The 25,377-nt window shown below is 37.1% G+C and overlaps 1 protein-coding gene across 29 annotated transcripts in view; it reads right to left on the reverse strand.

Annotated features, from left to right (window-relative positions):
• LMNTD1 (lamin tail domain containing 1) overlaps positions 1-25,377 on the reverse strand; it is a 504,435-nt gene that overhangs the window by 205,787 nt on the left and 273,271 nt on the right. For 21 of the 29 annotated variants that reach the window (XM_049882678.1, XM_049882672.1, XM_049882674.1 and 18 more), the window contains 4 exons: positions 22,079-22,171; positions 11,836-11,923; positions 7,677-7,847; positions 4,666-5,094 (listed from right to left, as the gene is read on the reverse strand). The gene's annotated coding sequence lies outside the window, so the exon portion shown is untranslated. Of the gene's footprint in view, positions 1-4,665; positions 5,095-7,676; positions 7,848-11,834; positions 11,924-22,078; positions 22,172-25,377 lie in introns of all 29 variants that reach the window. The other 8 variants (XM_049882661.1, XM_049882663.1, XM_049882666.1 and 5 more) reach the window with 5 other exon arrangements.

Below are 25,377 nucleotides of genomic sequence, written 5' to 3' on the forward strand. Positions count from 1 at the left end.
AGGCAGGGTAATAAACAAAGGGTGAGGGCAATAAAGAGATTTTTAGATTCAGGTGCTTTATAAACCAAACTGAATTTTCCTTCAAAGACACAGCAGGCGGACAAGCGTCAGTAAGATATCACCAGAGTCTCTGTAAAGGAAAAAAGCAGCAAGAAGATAACTAGAGCCTCGAGTCATCCAATTATATATTTTTTCTTCTAAATTTTATTTATTTTGTTGTTGTTGTTGAGAATATACACAGCAAAATATACACCAACTCAACAGTTTCTACATGTAATTTAAGGACATTGATTACATTCTTTGAGTTGTATAACCATTCTCACTCTGTTTATCTGAGTTATTACTCTCTCATTAACATAAACTCACTGCCTCCTGAGGTTTCTATTTAAGCTGTTGAGTTGCTGTCATCAATTTGATCCCACATAAATAGTTCTTAAACAGCATAACTCTCAAGGCCGACCAATTTTACTAGTTAAGCATTGAGAGCTCAGAAATAAACCTACACGTCTATGGTAAACTGATTTTTGACAAGGGTGCTAAGTCCATTTGGTGGGGAAAGAAGAGTCTTTTCAATAAATGGTTCTGGGAAAAACTGGATTTCCATATGCAGAAAAATGAAATAGGATCCATGTCTCACACCATACACAAAAACAAATTCAAAATGAATTAGGGACCTAAATATGCAAACTAAAACCATAAAATCCTTAGAAAAATCAGGGGTAACAATGTCAGGCCAAGCATTCACCAATAGATTTTCTAATATAACGACAAAAGCACAAACAGCAAAAGACAAAATAAATGGGACCTCCTATGATTTCTCCCCCCAACCCCCACCACCTGAGTCTGCCTACTACAATAAAGAATCCCAGCTTCATAGCTGTTGTCCACACCTTGGAATACCTAATTCACGTCGGAAAACTTAGGAAACTTGTCTTTCTCTTCAGTGATGGATACGCATATATATATTTTTATGGATAATTTCTGCTTATACTTTATGTTTTAACAATTTGATTCTGAATTTTCTTTTTGTAGAAGGGTCTTAGCAGGATATACAGTAAAACCTGTGAAAGCTGGAAACTGTGTAAGGAGGAAACTGTCAGAGAAGGAAAACTCAGATACGTTCCACTAAAACAAGCAATACAACAGTGGTAAGACTACACCTTGTTAAAGACAGAAAACTTACAAGACCTGGAAAAATAAGGCAGTCCGGATGAGTGTCAACTCTCACAGGCTTCACTCTGTATTTTTACTGTCACTTATCATTTATTTCCTTTTTTATATCTGCTTTTATTTTTGATCGACTGCTTTTCTGCCTTGGTTTGCTTCAAAATTCTTCTTTCTTTTTCTGTTCATCTGTTTATTTAATCCAAGTTGATTTTACAAACACTATTGAGTGATTATTACGTGCTAGGCTTTTTGTTAGACACTAGGAATATAAAGACAAATACGAAATTGTACCTGTACTAAAGAAGCTAAGTCTAATACATGAGACCTAAAATATTTACTCTTTTTCTCTCAATTGCCATGACTGTTTCAAAATCTCCATTGCCATGGAGTCAGTTTCGACTCATGGCAACCCTATAATAGGGTACATTTTATTTCAATCTAGGATATACTTAGAGGATGTGTAACTCCCTACTTTTGGCAGAGTGTGATCATTCAGTCAGGGTGTAGTCAGGAAAGCATAAATCAGGTATCTTGAAGAGAAAGAAATTTAGCACTGGAAATTAGAGACTTATCAAACCATTGGAAGGGCTGGTAGAGGAAAGGTCAAGGAAACCTCTGCAATCTTTCAGGAAATTTGTAAGCACAAGAATATCAGGAAAGCTGCTTCCATTGACTATCTGCTTGAAACACAAAGGGAGTGGTTCTCAGGAGGATGCTTGGAAGCCACTGACAAAATCTGCTATGAACCATCTATCAGTCCCAATATGCCTATCCACAGCTGCTACTGGAGAATAATGGATTTTCCTTTTTTTCCTCTTCCCATGTTTGAAGGAAGAACCTCTTAACAGAAAATGTAACCTAAAACCTGCTGGCAAGGGATTCTGGGAAGTGTAGTTCCAGGCTTCTCTCACAATGCAAGGGCGGGGGTGGGTATACAAAGGGAGTGAGCAGGAGGCTGAATGGAAATATACAATCAGGTACATGCAGATTAGGCATCCTTTGGTTCTGAAACAGTGTGGTTTATGGTTGTTAGGTGCCGTCAAGTCAATTTTGACTCACAGGACAGAATAGAACTGCCTCACGTTTTTCTAGGCTGTAACCTTTACGGGAGGAGATCACCAAGCCTTTATCCCACAGACCCACTGGGTGGGTTCAAATCTCCAATCTTTCAGTTAGCAGTCAAATGCATAACCATGGTACTACCAGGATTCCTTATCATATGACTGCAAACCTCAAATACTCAGTTTTTGTATTCCCAAATTTTGAATTCCCAAAACTTTTTAATTACATTTCCAAACATTTATATTTTGAATAATGCATCTATTGTTTCCTTCAGAATGAGAAGGTACCTTACAAGTTTGAAGGCAACTAAACCCTAAAAGAAATATTGATCAAGCTAGCATTTGATCTGAAAAGAAACAGTACTTTGTAAGGAATAAAAAAAATAGTGCATGTTATTTCCAGGCACCGGTTTTCTCATATGTAGCAGGTAGTATGCACAATGGTTAAATACTTCAATTCTGGAATCAGAAAACTACCTCAGATACCATCATTTCCACTTTTAGGTGTGTTATCTCAGACCAATTGCTTGCCCAATAACCTCAGTAATGGGTAAAATAATGGTACCTATTCTTTTTTTTTTCATTCTTTAAGTCCTGGTGGTGCAGGAAGATCAGTGATTTGAACTCACCAGGTGCTCTCAGGAGAATGATGTAGCCTTGGAAACCCTGTGGGGCATTTCTACTCTGTCCTGTATGGTCGCTGTGAGTCAGAATCCACTCGATGGCAACGGGTTTTGCTGTTCTTTGGGCCGATACAGAGATTAAAGCAGATGATGCTTGTAAACTGCATTATCTAGCTTAGGTATTTTTATTATCTTCTCTTTCTGATCCATGACCACCATCTTGGCCCACATCTAAGTAACCTTTCTGTTTCTTTTTAAACTTATGATTATAGTTTTACTACTAAAAAAAAAAAAATACAGACAAAAAGATGCAAAGAGCAAGGTCTGGGAGGGTCCCTGACAGGAAGCTTCCACGTTTCCAAAATGGAATGTGTCACCCTCCCAAGTACTGATATAACATCTTAATTCATCCTCTTCCTCCATCTGACCCTTCCTTTAGCCCGTTCAACAAGAAGTGACCAAATAAATCTTCCTCAGCCTTTGTTTTATCATCTCATTTCCTTATTCAGAAACCTCCAGGGCCATTAAAGACAGCTATCACCTGCCTTTCTGCATTTTCTCACAGTCTCTTTTATAAGAATGACCTTCTTCTCTAGCCAAACATGTATTTTCACCGTTCTAGAGGTACTCTACAAAATTCCATGCATATGGCCATTTGCCCTTCACTGCTCACATGTGGAATGAGCCATACCTCCTTTCAGAATATTTGAATCTTATATTTCATTTTTGTCAGCTCAAATCCTTTCCCCCATCTAGCCTATCACACTGTTGCATGCCACAGTGATTTCTTCCTCCCTAGTTTTGGGTTTTTTTTTTAGAGTCATAAAGGAAACCCTGGTGGCTTAGTGGTTAAGCCCTACGGCTGCTAACCAAAGAATCCAGTTCGAATCCACCAGGCGCTCCTTGGAAACTCTACGGGGCAGTTCTACTCTGTCCTATAGGGTCGCCATGAGTTGAAATTGATGACACTGGGTTTGGTTTTTTTTTTTTTTTTTTTTTAGAGTCATAAAGCTATCACTGGGCTCACAGCATCATATACTCATTTGTAGTACTTTTAACTTTTCATGTATGTATGTCAATACCTCAGTGAGGGGGCAATCTTCCTAAAGGCAGGGCCAGTAGTTACTTCTGTTTTGCATACTGTCATACAGCCAATCACAGTACCAGTAATTATTATTCAGCTCTAACTATGTTTCTGGCACTGTGCCAATTTTATCTTATTTAATTCTTCAATAACTCTTGAGAGAAGGACTATAATTAACCACTTAACAGGTAAGAAAATTTAAGCCCAGGCAGGATGAATTATTTGCCCAAGGCCACAGAGTTAGTAAGGAGGATTTGAGCCACCTAGGTATCTCTGACTCCAAAGCTCATGCTATTAATTAATACTTTGTGGATCAATTCAATATGCCGCTTCATGAGACCTTGCCAGACACCTATATGAATTTCCTCTCTTTATTGCCAAAGGCCCTTGGAATATCCAAATACAGGATTCATCTTTGAGGTCACTATTTCTACAATAGAATTCATTCCCTAAGACATGTTTTTCTAAGTTGTGATAGAAATCTTAATCAGAAAAGCGTCAAAAAATATATTTACTTAGCCATGTGTGTTATTTGGAATTGAGATTAAAAAAAAAAGCCAAATCAGTTGCAATGGAGTTATTTCTAAGTCTTGGTGACCCCAAATGTGTCAGATTAGAACTGTTGCTCCACAGGGTTTTCAGTGACTGTGACCTTTCAGAAGTATGTTGCCAAGACTTTCTTCCAAGGTACCCTTGAATGGATTCACACTTAAAGATTTGAGTCACCCACCGACTTATTCAGAGTTGAGAAACTGGAGAAGAAATCATGATGAGCCAAGTAGACATCTTTGTTTTATTCACTCATTCCTGTTCAGAGTGGGGCTTCGGTGCCACTCTCACCCCTGGGTTTTAGGACACTTGTCTCAGCTACCAGCTAAGAAGGGGAATAGTTGTTATTTATAGCATTTTAGTAATATACGAAGATATGAACATGACATTTCAAATACTGAATATTCCATAAAGTTTTAGCGTGAAAGAGAGACTGTTTTTGTACTTGTCCTTCATAATGATCTCAATGCATTCATTTGTAAAATGGGGTGGGAAGGTGGGAGTGTGGTGGGGTCAGAATAAACCTTGTCCAAGGTCTCTTGTAGTTTTAGATTCTTTGATCAGAGAAGCAGTGGGCTCTCTTGAGCCTTACCACATAATAAAACGCCACCTAAATTAAAAAAAAAAAAAAAAAACTTGATCATTCAAGGATGTCAGATTAATTTTGCTGTTTCTGTGATCCACAATGAGGGAGGATGGGAGAATCCAGTCCTGACAAAGAAATTCTAACCCAGAGAGAGTAATGTTGAATAAAGATCTTTCCCAACATGTACTTAATATGAAGAGGCCATAGCTTTATTTTATTTTGTTCTATAAAATTACAAACATATAGAAAAGAAAAGATCATTTCAATCAGCATTCAGTGGTAATTAAAAGCAATTGTAGTCCTCAGGCTGTTTCTTTCAAATATGATCCAGAGAGCAGAAGGAATTGAAAATGATTGCATTTTAACTGGAAGCACATTTCTGTCCAGAACTGAGCTTCGAAGCATGAAAAAGACACAGTGGTGGCCCCTGTTTGTGTTTCCCATTTGGGGCTCTAATTTGAACTTCAGTGATTATTCTGCCAGATTTCTGGCTGTGCAAAGATCCCGAAAGTCAAAAGCGATATGTTTTTGTGTGCTGTTTTACGCATAAATAAATAAATAAAATTGTACCAATTACCATGTTTGCATTTTGTAGAATGGCTAGATATAAATCGATTATATGTTAAACAAGAGCATTTGCAAAATTCACAGTTGAGAGTTAATCTGGCTTTGTCCCAGGGTACCCAATGTAAAAAGTGAGTGATTGCAAGCACTCTTGGAAAGGAAGTTAACAGCGACCTGTAATGGAAAATAGTCTGAAACATTTAAATTTAGCTTGATTTTCAAATTAAGAAATATATCCCATGGCTAACCTTTTGTTTCAGACTTCTTTAAACCCCATTAGACATGCTCATCTTTTTCTGATATTCAGTTATTGCTCCCAGAATGACAACATCATCAGTGACAAAGAATAGTGAAAAATGTAATACTTCGTGCCGTGAATTACTTGGTCACAGAAAGAACGTGAAGGCTGTTCTAGGTGCTCTTACTTCCCAGCTCCTCTTGCTGGGGTTTCTGCTTTCTGTGTTCAGGAAAGAACAGCACTGTCAAAGATATATTCACGGGGAAGAAAAAAGGAATGGTTTTGTAGGCTCCCAAAAGCTTGACAACTTACTATATTTGATGTGAAGTGCACAGTCCTTTTATTTTTCTTAGGAGTCCTGGGGGTGCCGTGGTTAAGAGCTACAGCAAGCTACGGCTGCTAACCAAAAGGTTGGCAGTTCGAATCTACCAGCTGCTCCTTGGAAACCCTGTGGGGCGGTTCTTCTCTGCCCTGTAGGGTTCCCGAGTCTGAATTGACTTGAGAGCAATGTTTTTTGTTTTTTTCTTAGTCTAAATGACAATGATTCTTTTAGACATAGGAATCTCTATTCTTGATTCTTATAACGAGAATTCTAATAAATAGAATATTGAATACAATGTCATGCTTGGGGGTTTTAAAATTTCTTTAGAAGATTTGAAAAACTGAATGCCTATACAAATAGAGTAAGATTCTACCGCATTGATCTGGAATCATTAAGTGACTTTTTATCATCAAAACATTTTCCTCAGAAAGATAAAGAGGAGAAATGCTCTAAAGGAAAAAGCACACTACGAATCACAGGACTAAGTGGTGCTCTCAGATGGTGTCTTAGTTATTGAGTGCTGCTATAACAGGAATACCACAGGTCAGTGGCTTTAACAAACAGATATTTGTTGTCTCACACTTTAGGCGGCTAGAAGTTTAAATTCAGGGTCCAAAAAAAAAAAAATTTTTTTTTAAGCTCTAGGGGAAGGCTTTCTCTCTTGATAGGCTCTGGTGACCTTCATGTGGCATGGCATCTATCTTCTCCCATCTCTACTTGTTCCTCTGTCCTAATCTGTTCTTTTAATATCTCAAAGGTGACTGGCTTAAAACACACCCTTCACTGATATGGTTTCTTTAACATAACAAAGGAAACCCATTCCCAAATGGGATCATAACCACAGGTATAGGGGTTAGAATTTGCAACACATATTTTGGGAGGACACAATTTAATCTGTAACAGATGGCATGTTCTTTTCTTTCATTATTTCATTTCACAAACACCTTTATAATACTTCCTATGTGCCAGGTACTGCTCTAAGCACTTTACAGATAATTCATTTAATCCTTATGTCAGTAACATGAAATAGGTACTATTATTAATTCCGTTTTACAGATAAGTAGACGGAAACACAGAGAGGCTAAGTAACTTGCCCAAGGACACACAGTTGTAGAGGCCTGCAGTCTGGCTCATGCTTATTAAAAGCCCTCATGGGGCTCTCAAGCACACTGCACATACAGATGATCAATAAAAGCTGTTGGATGGCAAATGGTAAACTAATTTTGGATTTGCTTGTATAAAGTTTATAGCTTATCAGCAGTTTTTCATGTTTGCTATATTATAAGGTAAAATTTTCTAATGCTGCCATCAAATCTTTAGCTTCATTTGATCAGCAAAATGTATGTAAATCAAATGATTTGTCTGTAGATAGAGATTCCAAACATAGTGCTAGCATAAAAAATAGAAATATCTAAACATATATGTCTGTATATATATATATGTGTATATATATATATATATATATATTATATTCATGCTTACCAAAGTACAGGGTCAATGAAAAAGAGGAAGACCCTCAGCAAAATGGGTTGGCACAGTGGCTGAAACAATGGGCTCAAGGATAACAACAATTGTGGGCATGGCGCAGGACCAGGCAGTGTTTTGTTCTGTTGTACATAGGGTCGCTATGAGTTGGAACTGATTCCGTGGCACCTAATAATGACAACAACATACATATTCACCATACCAGTTGTGTAAATTAAAAACATATGCAGCATAAAACCATGATACATTTTACAACTACATGTTAAAAAGGAATACATGGCAAACATTAAGCCATTTCTACCGAATCAGTTTCTACTCATAGTGACCGCATTGCAAATATATTAGAGGGTTGTTCATAGGAGAATGGGAGTGGGAAAGAAAAATGGGGATAAGAGGGAACAAGTAAAACAGGAGCAGAGCTTTGAAGGGATCAATGATCACGGTGTGCCGTGAACTGAGGTTTGAGATTAACTCAGCCCTCCGAGGCCAAGGTTGGAAGTGGGTAGAAAGCATGTATCTATCTATTTATCCATGTGTACATCGATTCCTCTTATCTATATATTGGTAATGCCAACAAGGCTAAGTGAAACCATTTTCTGTGTTTCTGATATTCATTAGATTAATTTATTCCATAACAATTTTTAACCCTTTATAGTGGTGGTTCTCACACTTTAGGCTCAGGACTCTTTATTCTCTAAAAATTATTGATGACTCTAATGAGTTTTTGTTTATATTGGATATGCCTATTGATATTTTACTGTAGTAGAAATTAAAACTAAGACTATTTAAGTACTTATTTGTTAATTTAAAAACAACTATTATAATAATTCCATTACATGTTAAGATAATTTGTTTTTAATGAAAAATAACTATACTTTCCCAGAAAATTAGCAAGAAGAGAATGATTTTTATACATTTTTGCAAATCTCTTTAATGTTTGCATTCATTGAAGACAGTTGGATCCATATATCTACATCAGTATTCCATCTGTTGCAATGTGCTGCATTGATGGAAGTACATGAAGAAAATCTGGCCCCACACAGATATGTAGTTAAAAAAAACAAAAAACAAAAAGAACAAGCCCATTGCTGTTGAGTGGATTCCGACTCATATTCTATAGGACAGAGTAGAACTGCCCTATAGGGTTTCCAGGGAGCGGTTGGTGGATTCGAACTGCTGAACTTTTGGTTAGCAGCCAAGTTTTTAACCACTATACCACTAAGGCTCCATAGTTAAAAAAAAAAAAAAAAAAAAAGAGTATTTTAATAGTCTTTCAGATACTTGTGGATATCGTTCTTTGGTACTATACCAAAACTTGAAATGTGCTAGTTTCTTAAAGGTTAACTGCAATGTGGAACCTGAAACTAAATCAATAAACTTTTTACACTCTGTTACATTAAAAACCCATTGGTCTATCTTACACCTTGAATAAACCTTTTATCTATGAATGATTTCCTAACATCATGCATTGGTTGTTTAAAAATATTGGTTCACTGAGTTGTGCAGGTCTTGCAAATACTGGCACATTTCATCAAACAATATCGAAATCTCATCAGAAAAGTCTTTTAAGCTTTGGGAAGCTTAAACTCACAGTGGTGAATATAAATTTTCCAAAATTTAAAATTGCATTTGCAAGCTTGAATTTTATCATTGGCAACAAATAATGTCAGCTATAGGCCCACTTCACTCATTTTTAGATAAAGTGATAGTTTGTGGTCATTCTTTTAGGTAGAAATGTTCAGCCTGCAACTCAAACAATCACTTTTCCTGGAGATGACCACTGTAGTGTGGAATACAGAAGAGTCAAAGGCATGCTTTTCATTTTGTCACACGGAATATTCAAAAGAGGTGAACTTGAGAGTTGAGACGTAATGAAATTTTACTGCTTCTTCAAGAACATTCCACAGTAAGAGGTGCATTTTTTTTTTTTTTTTTTGAACTGTGAGTGCCTGGCAATATCGGGTGCCACCTCCTTGATTTGAGCTAAGGGCCCAGCAGTTCTACCCGCCATTGCTTTTGCACTGTCGTTGCAGATGTCGACGTGGTAAATAGACAAATAACATGGTGGTATCCAAAATTAGGAAAATAGCTTTGATGTCACAGGACCTACAGTGGCCCACAGACCACACTTGTGCTCTGCGCCATGTTATCTATTCAAACTTGGCACCTGAACAACCTCCATGTTAAATGCATCCTAAGAAAAGCCTGATAAAATCTGAATAAGGTACTTCCTAAGCTTCAAACAAGAATGAATACAAAGTTTTCAGGGTCATCTGGTGATTAATTAACATCTTACTACACTAGTAACATTTCCAATGTGTCTTTTTTAACTCAAATATTTAAGTGAATTTTTAAACTTTCTCAACTTTACTCGTAAGGATTTCACAGCATCCCCAGAGAAATTGCCAGTTAAATCAGTCTCAAGACTTTTGCTTTATGGCTTATTCAGGTGATAATTCTAAGGCTGTTTCAGATCCAGGCTGGGTCACTGATCAATACTTAATCAACCAACAGACTACAATTCACTAAATCACTTTTTTTGGAGTCATCCATCTATCCTGCTCCCAGCCCACCCCTATCAGATTAGAGCCTTCAGGAACACTGCCAGTATTCTAGTTCTTTGCCTCACATGCCCCTGAAATTGGTACTCTTCAGGTATGTTCTGTTTTCCAGTCCCTATCCCCTTTTCTTTTGGTGGTAATGGAGTGTTCTCTTTTCATACTAGGCAGTAAAGTACTAGTGACTTATAGCATATGTAATTCATAAGGAGCATGAATAAATCCCACTTTACGTTCAATCAACTAACACCTCTTGAGAATCTCATAAAGATGATGGACTCGGTACAGGGAATTTGGTGTGAATAGGATGGTAGCAACAATAGGAAGAGGCCGAAGTTGCAGTTTTTTACCTCAATAAACTGAAAACTTTGTCGAGAGGAATATCTCAGACCCACAATAAATGTTCAATAAAGAATCAACATGATGTATATTTAGAGAGAGTTTTTATTGACTAATTTTTGAAGTAGATCACCAAGCCATTCTTCCTAGTTTGTCTTAGTCTAGAAGCTCTGCTGAAATTTGTCCACCATGGGTGACCCTACTGGTATTTGAAATACCCGTGGTATAGCTTCCAACATTACAGCAACATGCAAGCCACCACAGTACAACAAACTGCCAGACAGATGGTGGGAGTAGCTAGAGCAGTACTTGCGGCATAGGCACTCAATTAATATTTGTGGTCTGTGTGAGTAATTTGAGCTGCTCGTAAATACTATTCTTTCTCTTATTCTTGTCCTTTAACTTTGTTCAGCATTTGTTTGGGAATAATTTCTGCTTATAGAACCTTCACTGTAAACAAATACAGGTACGAATCTAATCTGGTAGAAAAGCGTCTTTACTTTGTTGGCCTAGAAGATCAGGAGCATACTGGTGTGTATAGGTTTTCTAAAAAGATGAATATATTTTCCTGACATATTTTTCAAGACTCATTAATCAATCAATGATTCTATAATACATTCACACTGATACAATCTGTGCTATATATGTTGCAGAAATAAAAAAGAAATAGAAATGCTTTACTCTTAAGGTGTTCACAGTCTAGTAAAATAACCAAACACGCATGTGCAAGAATGTCTACTACACTTTGGTTTACAGGAGAAAAGATTTGAAACAGCCCAAATATCATTATTAAAAAATTTGTCAAATGAATTGTAACTTATACAGAAGGCTACTTGTTGCAGCATTTTTGTAATAGGAAAAGGGTAGGAAGACACTTTTGATAGTGGACTATTTAAATAATGTAGGGTCACACCCATACAATGAATGTTATGCAGCTGTTATCTCAAAAATATAGTTAAATGAGAAAAGCAGTGTATATAGTATGATAGTATGCCATTTTTAATCTAAGAAAGGATAATACAAACACACACATTTCTTATTTTTAAAAATGACAAGATAAACCAAAAGCTACTAACAATGGTTACCCGCAGGCCAGAAAAAGAATAGGGTCAATGGATAAAAATGGAAGTCAGATTTTCAAATTGTTTTGTATATTTGTCTTTGGAAGCATATAAATGTTTTATACCATCTTAAAAAAAAAATCAAAACTTAAAAGCCATTCCTAAAATTAGAAAGCTAAATGAAAATAATAAACCTACCTGTTTTTTGACTTGGTAACACACAGAGGAGTTACTTCAAAGTGACTTTAAAATGGAAATATTGTTGTACATCCCTGCTGGGTATATTCTAAGGATAAAACAAATGAAAAAAAAAAAAAGTCTTAAATTTGTCTCAGTATTTCTAATGTTAGTTTTAATATATTATCATTCTGAAATTATTTTAGGTTAAAGAAAATAAATAATTGCTTCATGTAGAAACCAAGCTTTTTGGAGCAAGAGGAAAAAGATACAAATTTAAAATTAAATAATCAACTAAAATTTGAATTGTAAATATTAATATAACTTCTGAACTATTTTCCTAGCTTTGACTACTGAAAAGACCTGGAGACAATGAACAACTCAGCAACTAGTCTAGGACTTCTAAATACCCTTTCCCATTAAAGGGAACCTTGGAGAAATGGTTGATTTTCAGATCTTGGGCAAGAGATGTACAAGATCAGCATACAGCATCTTGTTCACTACAAAGCCCTCAAAAAGACTCAGGAGCTAATTTGAAGATATTTTCACTGCCTAAAGATGGGGCAATTTCAGCATCAAAAGGAACAATAACAGATTGAAACTTATTAAACATCAAATACCATTTGTTCACAATAATAGTTAAAAAGCTCATTGGGGAACTTAGCCAAACACTAAGGAATTAGCTCATTATCCTGAAAACTGATAAATATTTAAGCAAGATACCTTTCTTGTACAAATAATACCTCAAGGTAACTGAATAGTTGATGTAAAACTATCTTTATAGAAGAATTCCAGCTAATAATTGAACAAGAAATTATAGAATCAAAATTCTTCATTTTGCAGTCTATAACAAAGTTGATTTAGATGGTGAACATAAATGTTAGCTAGAGATGTTCGGTGAAAAGCTGAGAGGAACTTTATAATGGAAGGATTTGGCTGACGACCTAACAAACCTTAATGGATCTTCATAAAAAGAGAGACAACAAAGCATTTTGTCCCTCCTGATATGAGGTAATAGGAAGTACACAATACCATCTGTGAAGTATTCTAGCCAAAAAAAAAAAAAAAATCAAACCTGACTCTGATCGACTTACAAAAATACAACGGAATGAGTGATGTAAATAAATGATACCACAGAAATACAAATCAGCAAAGTATGCAAAGTGCAATACTCTATGAGACAATTTTTTTTCAACTAATTAATTGCAAGAAAAAGAAGAGGAAAAATTAATCTACGAATTGAAAGAACACTTGAGACATAACAACCAGATGCAATATTTGAACGTCTGGAGATCCTGATTAAAACAAATGAACTAATAAAAAGAAAAGAGACAGAGACTACATATATTCTCAGTACCATTATTAGTTTTTTAGGAGTGATAATAGTATTTGTAATGAAAAAACAAGGATTCATATGCCGCACAGGTTCACGATAAAGTATTTGCTGATAAATGAGATGTTTGAGCTTTACTTCAAAATGATCCAGTGTGTAAAGGGGTGGGGGCTGTGGGTAGAGACAGAGCTGGAACAAGATTAGCCATCTCTTGGTAGCGGCAGAAGCTGGGTGGTGGGTACATGGGAGTTCATAATAGTGTTAACTCTGCTTTTTTTTATGTTTGACCATTTTTATAATAAACATTTAAAAAAGCTGTTTCTGTATCAGTACTTTCTGGAAAACTATAACATGATTTATGGAAATACAGAACTATGAAAATCTCTTTTCGGAAAGTCTGAAATAATAATGATTTCCATAAGCATTAAATCTTCTCTACCCTTCATCAGCTGTGTAGAAAGAAGACGATTTTTCACATAAAATGACATGAATTTTCTATATAATGGACCCTTGACTAGAAGGTTTTTATTTCATATGAAGGAAATACAATATTTGATTATAAAAAAAATACTGATTTAAAAAAAAAAAAAACACGCAGCTCTTTTGGAAATTAGTACTCCCCTAGAGTTTTTTTTTTTTTTTTTTAGAGTTTTTTTAGGGTAGTACTCTATTAATTTGATAATCCGTAGGACTAAGGTATATTTTCCAATTTGCCGAACATTTGTCACTGTGTAGAGACTAAAATTTTATTTTATTTTTTTCTCAGTAAGTCGAAACAACAGAACAGTTTTCTGTAGACTGAAGGTAGTCCCCCAAATCCTTTCAATCTTGTTTTCTATAATGAGTCTGTCATCAGTCCTGTGCCTGAGCTGACAACGCTTCCTAATGGTGTGGTCATTTCCCCAACCAATAGACTGATATCGCCAACTTAAATTATAAATGTATCTTAGCTAGCTATAAGAATAAAATGCTTCAAAAGAATATAGGTACTGCAGCAGCTGAGTTAATTAAAACAAACTTTAACTTCACAGCTCCACTTTTCTTGTGAGCAGAAAAGTAAAGACAACATTTAATGATCGAAAGATGAGATCGAAGTAGTATGTCACCATCAATTCATTGTAAGAGTTCATTGCAACTCCTGAAAATTTGTATCTTGTCCAAATGAATACATAACTATTGATTTTTCTTACGTATGAGAATTATGCATGTGTGTGTGTGCACTCTCATAATAAAGGTAGCATCACAGAATCTCTGAGAGGTTTGCTATGGGTTATGCTGAAAAATTCTTACATAATCAATGTCTCTGTGCTACTTTACAAGCAAAACAGTGATGTGGTTCATAACATGGATCTGGAGTTTGACTGCAGTTCAATTCCTTTTACCATAATACAGCTGTGGTTTGGGCATATTACTTACCCCCTCTGTACTTCAGTCTTCTCACTCATAAAATGGAGCTGCCTAGCCATCAGACAATAGTATACCTTTTTCATAAGTTATCATGAGGATTTTATAATGAAGCACTTAAAACAGTGCCTGATAACACAATTACCAAAGGGAAATGTCCACATCACACTGACATTTTAAATCACTGTATCTTGGTTGGAGACCCTGGTGGTGTAGTGGTTAAGAGCTACAGCTGCTAACCAAAGGTCGGCAGTTTGAATCCACTAGGTGCTCCTTGGAAACTCTACGGGGCAGTTCTACTCTGTCCTATAGGGTCACTATGAGTCAGAATCAATGTTACAGCAAAGGGTATGTCTTGGTTAAAGATTTCCTTGCCAAAGCAACATTTGGGCTCTGTGGTAGAGACTACTTGTTATCCGCTTCATTCATCCATTCTTCCTTTTCTCCATAATAATAAACCAGAAAAAATAAAAACCAAAAGAGTTGCTGTCCAGTTGATTCTGATTCATGGTGACCCCATGTGTGTCAGAGTAGAAGGGTGCTCCAGAGAGTTTTCAGTGGCTGATTTTTTGGAAGTAGATTACCAACCCTTTCTTTCAAGGCACCTCTGGGTGGACTTGAACCGCCAACATTTTGGTTAGCAGGCAATCACGTTATAGAACCTTGGTTTTTCGTTGGGTACATTGACACCTGAAGTGAAAGGCTATTATTTCCTAACCACCTTTGCTCTGGAAGCAACCATGAACCTATGTTCTAGCCAATGGGAATTGTTTAGAGGTGATGTATGGGACTTCTGGGAAACCCTGTTTCCTTCTCCTCATCTACCTGGCTTTCCAGAATGCGGACGTGATGGCTGAAGCTAGGAAAACCCACCTAGATCACCAGGCCATGCATTAAGGATGGCAGAGTAGCTGTACAGAAGGAGCCCAAGTCCCTTGTAATTGTGGAGCTGCCTTACCAGCCCAGAAATTTCCACTTTCAGACCTCTTTCATGTGAGAGAGAAAGAAAGTTCCAGCTTATATTAACCACAGGGCTTTTTGTTTTGATTTATTTCATTACTACTGTTGTTGTTTTTTATTTGTTAAATGAAGCCAACCAAGTCCATTAGATCTGATCAAAGGGACCTGCATGATTAAAAAAAAAAAAAAAACCTACTGCTGTTAAGTCGATTCTGACTCATAGCAACCCTAATGGGACAGTATAGAGCTGCCCCATAGGGTTTCCCAGGGACGGCTGATGGATTCAAACTGCCGACCTTTTGGTGAGCAGGAGAATGCTTAACCACTACTCCACCAGGGCTCCACATGATAAATACTGCTGAAAAAATGTATTTCATTTGGCAATGTCTGCCAGTCCATATGAGAGTGAGGAGAAATATGGACACACAAACGACAGATATCTGAGATTGGGGACAGTCTAAGAAAACCTATGAACCAAGGAAAGGGATAAAGGCAAACGGTCTTTGTATGGGTTTTGAACCATCATCAATACCATACAGAAATTCTTAGATGATTTGAGACAAAAGAAGTAGATAAAATGAGAAGAAAAGATATCCAGAAATATTTGTTAATGGCTCGGGAGCATGAAGAAAAGAAAAACTTATGCAATTGCTGGGGCTTGAGAATGAGCCAAAGTATTTTGGCAGTTTAGCACTGAAAGTCAATAATCTATAATAAGTGAGAGCAGCTACACCAAAAATGGTTCCTAGAATGAATCCGCTCTGAATTTAATAAGGGAAATGTTCCCATCCATACTGAGGACTGTTAACTTAATGGCAACCTTTTTTATTTTGTTTGTGTCACTAGTCACGGGTCAAGACATGCACAGTGATTTATGTTTGAGAAATTGCTGGCTATCTTCTTTTGTAATAGCAAATGCAAATCCAATGCAATCAGCACTAAACATCCTGTCAGTCTGGCTGACCTGGAATTGTCTGTTAGAAGCTGATTGACAGGGCTCGTGTTGTGCTCTGTGTAACAACCAGTGCATGCTGAAACACTTGCCTTTGCATTGTGGCTGACCCATCTCTTCGATAGTAGACTGTTTAGCAAACTTCTAATTGTGCAACATACTTCCTATATGCACCCTTTTGCATTTTTCTAGTTACATTCCATAGTAGAAAAAGCCTTCAGCATTCATCTTATGCAGCTCCTAGTTCAGGTAAATGCCAGATTGAAAATAGCCAGTACAGGTAATTACACAGCTTTAAGACTCCCCTGTTACATGCTCCATAATTTAACTCAACAGTTCAGTCTATTGCTTTACCACCAAGTTTATTAGAGTTCTTCCTTATACAAAATCAAAATATATATTGTTTTAATGTAACCCTTTCCTTGGTTGGGTCCTCAGTAGACATAAGGAAGAGCTTATCAGAATCTTCAGGAAAAGCCCTTCTTATTCTTGAAAACATATGAAGTCATCCTTGCCCTTTTTAAAGATAAACTATTTCAATTCTTTTGACTTTTTCCTATAATATTTGCGTATTTGTAAATTTTTTTTTCTGCATTTGTTTCTCCACATTCTCTTAAAGATGTAAGAACCCAAACTGGACACATTGATTTAATAAGTATCTGATTAGTGTGAAGTATGAAGAAAAGATCCTTTTCCATATACGGCACTGGAGTAGTTTCCTAGGGCTGCTGTAACAAAGCACCACAAACTGGGTGGTTTCTAAGAACTGAAACTCATTGTCCCATAGTTCTGGAGGCTAGGAATCTGAAATAAGGGTGTTGGCCATGTTGATTTCTTCAGAAGGCTCTGAGGGAGAATGTGTTTCATGTCTTTCTCCATATTTCTGGTGATGGCCCATGATCCTTGTATTTCTTGGCTTGGAGATATCTCCAGTCTTTGCCTCTGTTTTCACATGCCCATCTTTCCTTTGTATCTCTCTGACTGTGTCTCTTATCCTTTTTAATAAGGACTCATATTGGATTAGAACCTACCCTATTCCAGTATGACCTTATGTTAGCTTCACTGATAACACCGTCAAAGACCCTGTATCCAAATAAGGTCACGCTCACAGGTACCAGGGATTAGGTCTTCAACATATCTTTTTGGGGGACACAATTCAATCCATGACAAGAAAATAAACATTTTTATATTTTAGTGTAAGTTTTATTTTCGAACACACACATACACCATATGGTTGACTATGAAGCCAAATTTGTTTCCTACTGTACTTTTATAGGAGCCCTGGTGGCACAGTGGTTAATAGATTAGCTGCTAACCAAGAGGTTGGTAGTTTGAGTGCTTCTATATAGCCAATGGTCCCTGGCCCATATTTGTGTGTGCTGATGGGGTCTAATAATACAATTGAGACTTCATCCCTTTTGACCTCCATTCTGTTTTGTACGACTATTTAGGCATATGGTAATAAGAAGTTTGTGAGCAGTAGCAATGGTTTAAACCCAGAAACCCAGTGCCGTCAAGTCAATTCCAACTCATAGCGACCCTACAGGACAGAGTAGAACTGCCCCATAGAGTTTCCAAGGGGTGCCTGGCAGATTTGAACTGCCGGCCCTTTGGTTAGCAGCCGTAGCACTTAACCACTATGCCACCAGGGTTTCCAGCAATGATTTAGGAGTATTTAAACCAGTGTAGAAGTTATTTCCTGGAAAAGAGAGGGAACACATAACATGAAATTAATTTCAGTGAAAATCTGGTAAGTCGTGATGGAGAACAATATAATAATTGCCAATTTACTATGTGCCAAGCACAGTTTTCACCTACATCTTGCAACACACATGAGGCACATATTTTAGTCCATGTTACAGATGAGAAAAAGAGTTACAAAGACCTTATATAACCTGGTTGAACTATCCATGATCAGTGGAGATAGGATTTGAATCCACTATTTTCTGACTCCTGAATCTGTGCTCTTCATCATTATGTTTTGGTACTTACAAATTGAATATATCTGAAGAAAGAAAAATTTGGAAGAGATTTCTCATAGTAAAAAAAAACTGAGAAAAGCTAGAAAATCTGCAAGAATCTTACTGTTGATCAGTCAATACAGGAATTTTCATAGAACTGCTTGCACTTAGCTTCAAATAGTTTTTATATCAATTCTAGAAGAATGGTGCTCAGAGGCATTTAATTATTGTTTTAGTGGTGCCAGTATCTGATTTTTTTGACTTAAGAATTGATGTGTTTTTGTAGTTTCTTTTGAATGTCCACTTAGAACTAGCCTAGCATCCAGGCAAGAGTTGGGGCATTATTGTTCTATGATAACAAATGGAAAATGCAGTTTCAAACCCTGGAAAAAAGGCCAAGGCAAATGATTCCACTTCATGTACACATACAAAACTTGTTGTTAGACACCATTGAGTTGATTACAGCTTACAGTGACCCTACGTACAACAGAACGAAAAATTGCCTAGTCTTGCACCATCCTCACAATCGTTGCTATGTTTGAGCCCATTGTTGCAGCCACTGTGTCAATCCTTCTCATTGAGGGTCTTCCTTTCTTCACTGACTCTCTACTTTACCAAGCATGATGTCTTTCTCCAGGGACTGGTCACTGCTGATAACATGTCCAAAGTGTGTGAGAGAAGTCTCATCATCCTCACTTCCAAGGAGCATTCTGGCTATATTTCTTCCAAGGCAGACTTGTTCGTACTTTTGGCAGTCTGTGGTTTATTCAATATTCTTTGCCAACACCATAATTCAAAGGCATCGATTCTTCTTTCATCTTCATTATTCATTGTCCAGGTTTCACATGCATATGAGGCGATTGAAAATACCATGGCTTGGGTCAGTTGCACCTTAGTCCTCAAAGTGACACCCTTGCTTTTCAACACTTTAAAGAGGTCTTTTGCAACAGATTTGCCCAATGCAATGTATCGTCTGATTTCTTGACTGCTGCTTCTGTGGGTGTTGGTGGTGAATACAAGTGAAATAAAACCCAGACAGTTTCAATATTTTCTCTGTTTATCATGATATTGCTTATTGGTCCAGTTGTGAGGATTTTTGTTTTCTTTATGTTGAAGTGTAATCCATACTGAAGGCTGTGGTCTTTGATCTTCATCATTAAGTGCTTCAAGCCCTCTTCGCTTTCAACAAGCAAGGTTGTCATCTGCATATCTCAGGTTGTTAATGAGTTTTCCTGCAATCCTGATGCCAAGTTCTTCTTCATGTAGTCCAGTTTCTTGGATTATTTGTTTAGCATACAGATTGAATACATATGATGAAAGGATACAACCCTGATGAACGTCTTTCCTGATTTTAAACCACACAGTGTCCTCTTATTCTGTTCGAATGACCATCTCTTAGCCTATGTACAAGCTCTGCTTAAGCACAGTTAAGTGTTCTGGAATTTCCATTCTTCACAATGTTATCCATAATTTGTTATGATCCATACAGTCGAATGCCTTTGCACAGGCAATAAAACACAGGTAAACATCTTTCTGGTATCCTCTGCTTTCAGCCAAGATCTGTCTTATATCAGCAGTGATATCCCTCATTCCACATCCTCTTCTCAATCCGGCTTGAATTTCTGGCAGTTTTCTGTCTATGTATTGCTGTAACCATTTTTGAATGATCTTCAGCAAAATTTTACTTGTATGTGACATTAATAGTATTGTTCAATAATTTCTGCATTCCATTGGATCGCCTTTCTTTGGAATGGGCACAGATATGAATCTCTTCCAGTCAGTTGGCCAAGTATCTATGTCTTACAAATTTCTTGGCATAGACGAGTAAGCACTTCCAGTGCTGCACCCAGTTGTTGAAACATCTCAGTTGGTATTTCATCAATTCCTGGATCCTTGTTTTTAGCCAATGCCTCCAGTACAGCTCGGATTTCTTCCTTCAATACCATCAGTTCTTGATCATATGTTACCTTCTAAATGGTTGAACGTTGACAATTCTTTTTGGTACAATGAGTTTGCATATTCCTTCCATGTTCTTTTGATGCTTCCTGTGTCATTCAATACTTTGTCCATAGAATCCTTCAATATTGCAACTCGAGGCTTGAATTTTTTTCTTCAGTTCTTTGAGCTTGAGAAATGCTAAGCGTGTTCTTCCATTTTGGTTTTCTAACTCCAGGTCTTGTCACATTTCATTGTAATACTTTATTTTGTCTTCTCAAGTCACCTTTTGAAATCTCCTGTTCAGCTCTTCCATTTGCTTTAGCTACTCTATGTTAAGGAGCAGCTTATTTAGGCTTTAATTTTTTAAGTGTTCCCCAGATGGCTTGGCAAGAGAGATGTGTGTGTATAAAGAGAGAAGGTTGGAACAAATGAGGCCAGATGTTAATATTAGGATAGAGTTGTCAGACATACCAAATACAGGATGTCCAGCTAAATTTGAATTTCAGATAGACTACAAAAAATCTTTTTAGTATGTCACAAATTTGCATGCATTCTTATACTTGTTAAATTATTTGTTATTTATCTGAAATTCAAATTTAACTAGCCATCTTGTATTTTATCTGGCAAAGTTGCAGTATATGAATCCAGATGGGGGTATATGAATGTTCATTTTTCTTCTATTTTTTTTTTTGTTTGTTTGGTGAGTTTGAGACTCTTTAAATAAAAATATTCAAGTGCTTTGTATATTTTTATTTATTCAATTATACTGCCAAACCCAAAATCTGTTGCTATGGAGTCGATTCTGACTCATGACAAGCCCATGAATTACAGAGTAGAATTGTGCTCTATAGTGTTTTCTTGGCTATAATCTTTATGGAAGCAGATCGCTAAACCTTTCTTCCACGGTGCTGCTGGGTAGGTTCACACTGTCAACCTTTAGGTTTGTAATCAAGTGTGAACCATTAATGCCACCTAGGGATCTCAATTTTACTGTCAAGTTTCTTAATATTGTTTATAAATTTTATTGTATAGAAAAGAATAATTTTTAAAACTGTATGTACTTCCCAGACAGACTAGAATGGAGGGTGAGGGGATGAAACCAGCATTAGGGACCCAGTTACAGCAAGCAGCCTAATTTGGGAAAACTCTTTGTCCCCACAGGTTGAGTCCGTCCCATGCCTAGAGACACCAGAAGCAGTCAGGGGGTACTGGTGGGGGATCCTACCACATCCCTCCCAGATTGAGAGATACTCAACAGCCAAGCTGGGGAAATCCCTTTTACAACCTCAGGCAGCGCCAGCAGGGACCAGTGAGAGACCCAAAGGCATCAAATAAACCAAGCAGACCAAAATAACACTGTAAAGGCTCTGAAAACTAAATTGCTATTAGAACTATAGCATACAAAAGTAGGCCAAGACCCATGTGCTAAACCTAAACAGTGACTGCCTGCTGAAAGATTTAAATAGGATCCACAGTCTCCTAACATAATAGACAATATGAGAAAAAAAAAAAAAAAAGATCATTTGACACCAACCCCAAGATGAATCAGACGTTGGACTTTTCTGACAAGGATTTTTAAGGGGCTCGAATGAAAATGTTTTAACAATCGCTTACAAATTCTCCCATAACAAATGAAAAATAAATCTCAGCAAATAAAAATAAAGGTTATAAAATCATAGAATTGAAAAAATCCAATAATAGAAACAAAAAACTTACTTGATGAGCTCCAGAGCAGAGTGGAGATGACAGAGGGTAGAATCAGTGAACTTGAGGGCGGGACAATAGAATTCACTCAGTCTGAACAACAAACTGGAAAAAAGAAATGAACAGAAAATAAGGAACCTGTGGAACAATAATAAAAGATCCAACATTCTTATCTTTGGAGTCCCAGAAAAAGAAGAAAAAGAGAATGGGACTTAGACAATATTTCAAGAAACAATAGCTGAAAACGTCCCAAATTTTGTGAAAGACACAAGCCTACAGATCCAAGAATTGAAGAAAACCTTAACATGATAAACACATAAATGCTATATACGATGATTTACTTGAAATGGGAACTAAATTTTTCAGTCTTTGATTATATAAGGCTAAATCAGTCAGTTAATGTTTCCCTGTTCTACTCTATGTACAGCCCCTGCTCAGTTATCTTACAAATTCATGGAATTTGTCAAAATAAAGAACAGGTAAGAGCATAGGTAAACCCATCTCTGCTCCTTGAAGATCACCTCAGACCAGGACCTTCAAGATGGAAGGTCGATAACATAATTTTCTGAGTATAAAGAGGATGTTCATTAATGAACAGTTTTCTAGAAGACTCTCCAAACCCTCTGTGCCTGTCTTTTAAACCTACAGCCAGCAGGCTGTATTTCATTCTAACAAATTACAAAGAATCATTATTACTGTGTATATGACTATAGAATAGGAGCCAAAAAGCCAAAAACTTAATGCAAGCCAACAATTTAGCTGCTTTGTATTTTATGAGTAAAACTTTTTTCTTTTCAATAGCCATTCCATGCTTGTTGCACGATGCATGATTGTTAAATCTGAGATAAGTTTGAGGCTTAAATTTATATCATGAAGAAGAAATGACATAGAATTTTGGTGGTAAATGTATTAAGAATAATAGAAAAATTAAAATAAAGTTCTCTCTATCAACTTCCATATCTTCGTATATACATGAAAAGATTTGGAAAGAAAGAATTATGCACTGGAAATATCTCCTTTGCTTTACTGCACATTAAAAGATCCTTGTATGGAAAAAAGATTTCCGATGATGAAATGCTTTATGTAAGCTTCTAGAGATGGTAACAGGAAAAGAAAGCCACCATGCTCCTAGACTATGACTGTAGCATTATTGTGTCTCTGGTAACAGTTCAGAGATATTTTCATGGACAGAGAAAGCCAATGATTTTCCATAATATTTGAAATGATGCTAAAATTAATCCAGGTGTCATCCAACTTTTTCAGCCTACGACAGGGAAAGGAAGAGATATATATGACCTTATCATTTACTTTTACTAGATGTGAATCTAATACATCTCTTCCTCACTTGCCACCTATCTCGTTATCTGATATTTCACATTTATAACAGCAGTAAAAAATCTACTATCCAAATACGTTGCATATTAATGACATACATCTGGCTGTAACAAGTGCTGAGGTGTGAGGTGACAGTAATGCTGGCTGTGATGGTTAAGGTTATGTGTCAACTCAGCTGGGCCATGATTCTCAGTGGCTTGGTAGTTAAGCAATGACATAATTTGGAAGTTATGTAATGATGTAATTTGGCGATTATACAACGATGTAATTTGGCAGTTATGTAATGATGTAGTCATTCACTATTTTGTGATCTGATGTAGTCATCCTCCATTTTTGCATAAGCCAATTTTCACATAATGAACTGGTCTTTGGAACCTAACCATGTTCGTAAGTGAGGAGTGGGTATACCCTACTTAGTTTAAAATGGATACTCAGTAAGTAATGGTCTGGTGAGTTGAATATTTCATCATAATTATTATGATATAAAAATGTTATATCAACCCAGTGCTTACTTAACTAAATTATATTCTGGCATAGAAAGCATAACTGAAATGGGCTGAATGATAGCTTTCAAATTTCTTTGTATAATTCTACCTAAATCCTTAAGAGTCCACTTCTGATAATGTCAATTCTCTTTAGGAATGTAATAGTGGATATTCAGATTTCTTTAAAGCAAAATATTTGAAGCAAATGTCACGACAATAAATTTAGCCAAAGTAGTGTCATATGGAGACCTGCCTAATCAAGTACAATGTCCAGAATAAAAGAACATTTGAAAGGTCAAGCAAGACACATACACTATCTGTCCTTGTGTGCAATTCCTATTTTTATTCTACCTCTGGTAATCCCAGGAAGATATCTTTGTCCGGAACATTCCTTGATTGTTTGTTTTGGAAGCTTGTTGAAGCAATCATTGTCTGCTTCTTTATGTGATTCCACATTGACTGTTGTCTCCGAGCCATCTAGAAGTTATTGTATTAATTTATTTTATGTTTGCCTACTGTGTCTTAGCTTCTTGCTTTGTTTTGTTTTGATATGCCCAAATAGGCTCCTCAAGTGAGCTGGTTTGATTATTGGCACCTTTGAAGCTCTAACGTCCTGTCACCAGATGGCTAGAGCTCTTACCAGGTATATGAGCCTAGGAGTCCATTCACTTTTCTTGTACAGATTCAGCTCAGGAGTCCAGGTAGTCGGTCACCAAGTGTGCAGTGCATGCTCTTACCTACAGTCTTAGAGGAGCAGGGGGTGATTGATGTAGGCACAGGTACCTAGCTGCAGCAGAGGGTCATGCTCTGAGCAAGGCAGGGGGCTGATAACCGTCCCCCAATTGCCTGTGAGGAAACCGTGTCCCTGTTCCCTAGAGTGCACAGGATGGGCTCTGCAGCCAGATCATGGGCACCTAATTCTTTTGGCTGTAAGGACTGGGGGGTACTGCTTATCCTTGGACCCCTGTCGTGGGTGGCTAGGTGGTGTGGGTGGAGCCACCAGTCCTCAGGACCCTGATGTGGATACTTAAGGAGTCTGCTTAATAGGCAGAGCAGCGTCAAATGTCAGAAACCCACCTCTCCACCACACAGCTAAAACAGTTGAAGTCAGACCTCAGGCACATACACCGTTGCACTGTGCCAAGGAGGGCCTAAGCTACTGAAATGGGCCCAGGCCCATGCAGGGGTGAAAGGCATTCAAAGTCCGTGGACCGCTTGTGCCTAAGCCCAGGGAAAGGAGTCACTTCTGCCCTGAGTTTCCAGCTTAGGGGAGCTGGCAGACTATTTTTTCACCATTTGCTAATTTGTTCCTTCTCCAAGGCCAAGAGAATGGCTCAGGATGTGCAGCAGAACCTATCTCAGGCCCAGGGAAAGCAACCACTATTGAAGCCAGCTCAGGGGCTAGAGCAGAAGGAGGAAGGATCAGGTAAATGGGAGAGTTCTTCCAAAAAGGGTGCTTTTTGGTCCATGTGGTAAATTAGACGCAAGTAC

Source organism: Elephas maximus, chromosome 4, assembly GCF_024166365.1.
Source record: "Elephas maximus indicus isolate mEleMax1 chromosome 4, mEleMax1 primary haplotype, whole genome shotgun sequence".
NCBI lineage: Eukaryota > Metazoa > Chordata > Mammalia > Proboscidea > Elephantidae > Elephas > Elephas maximus.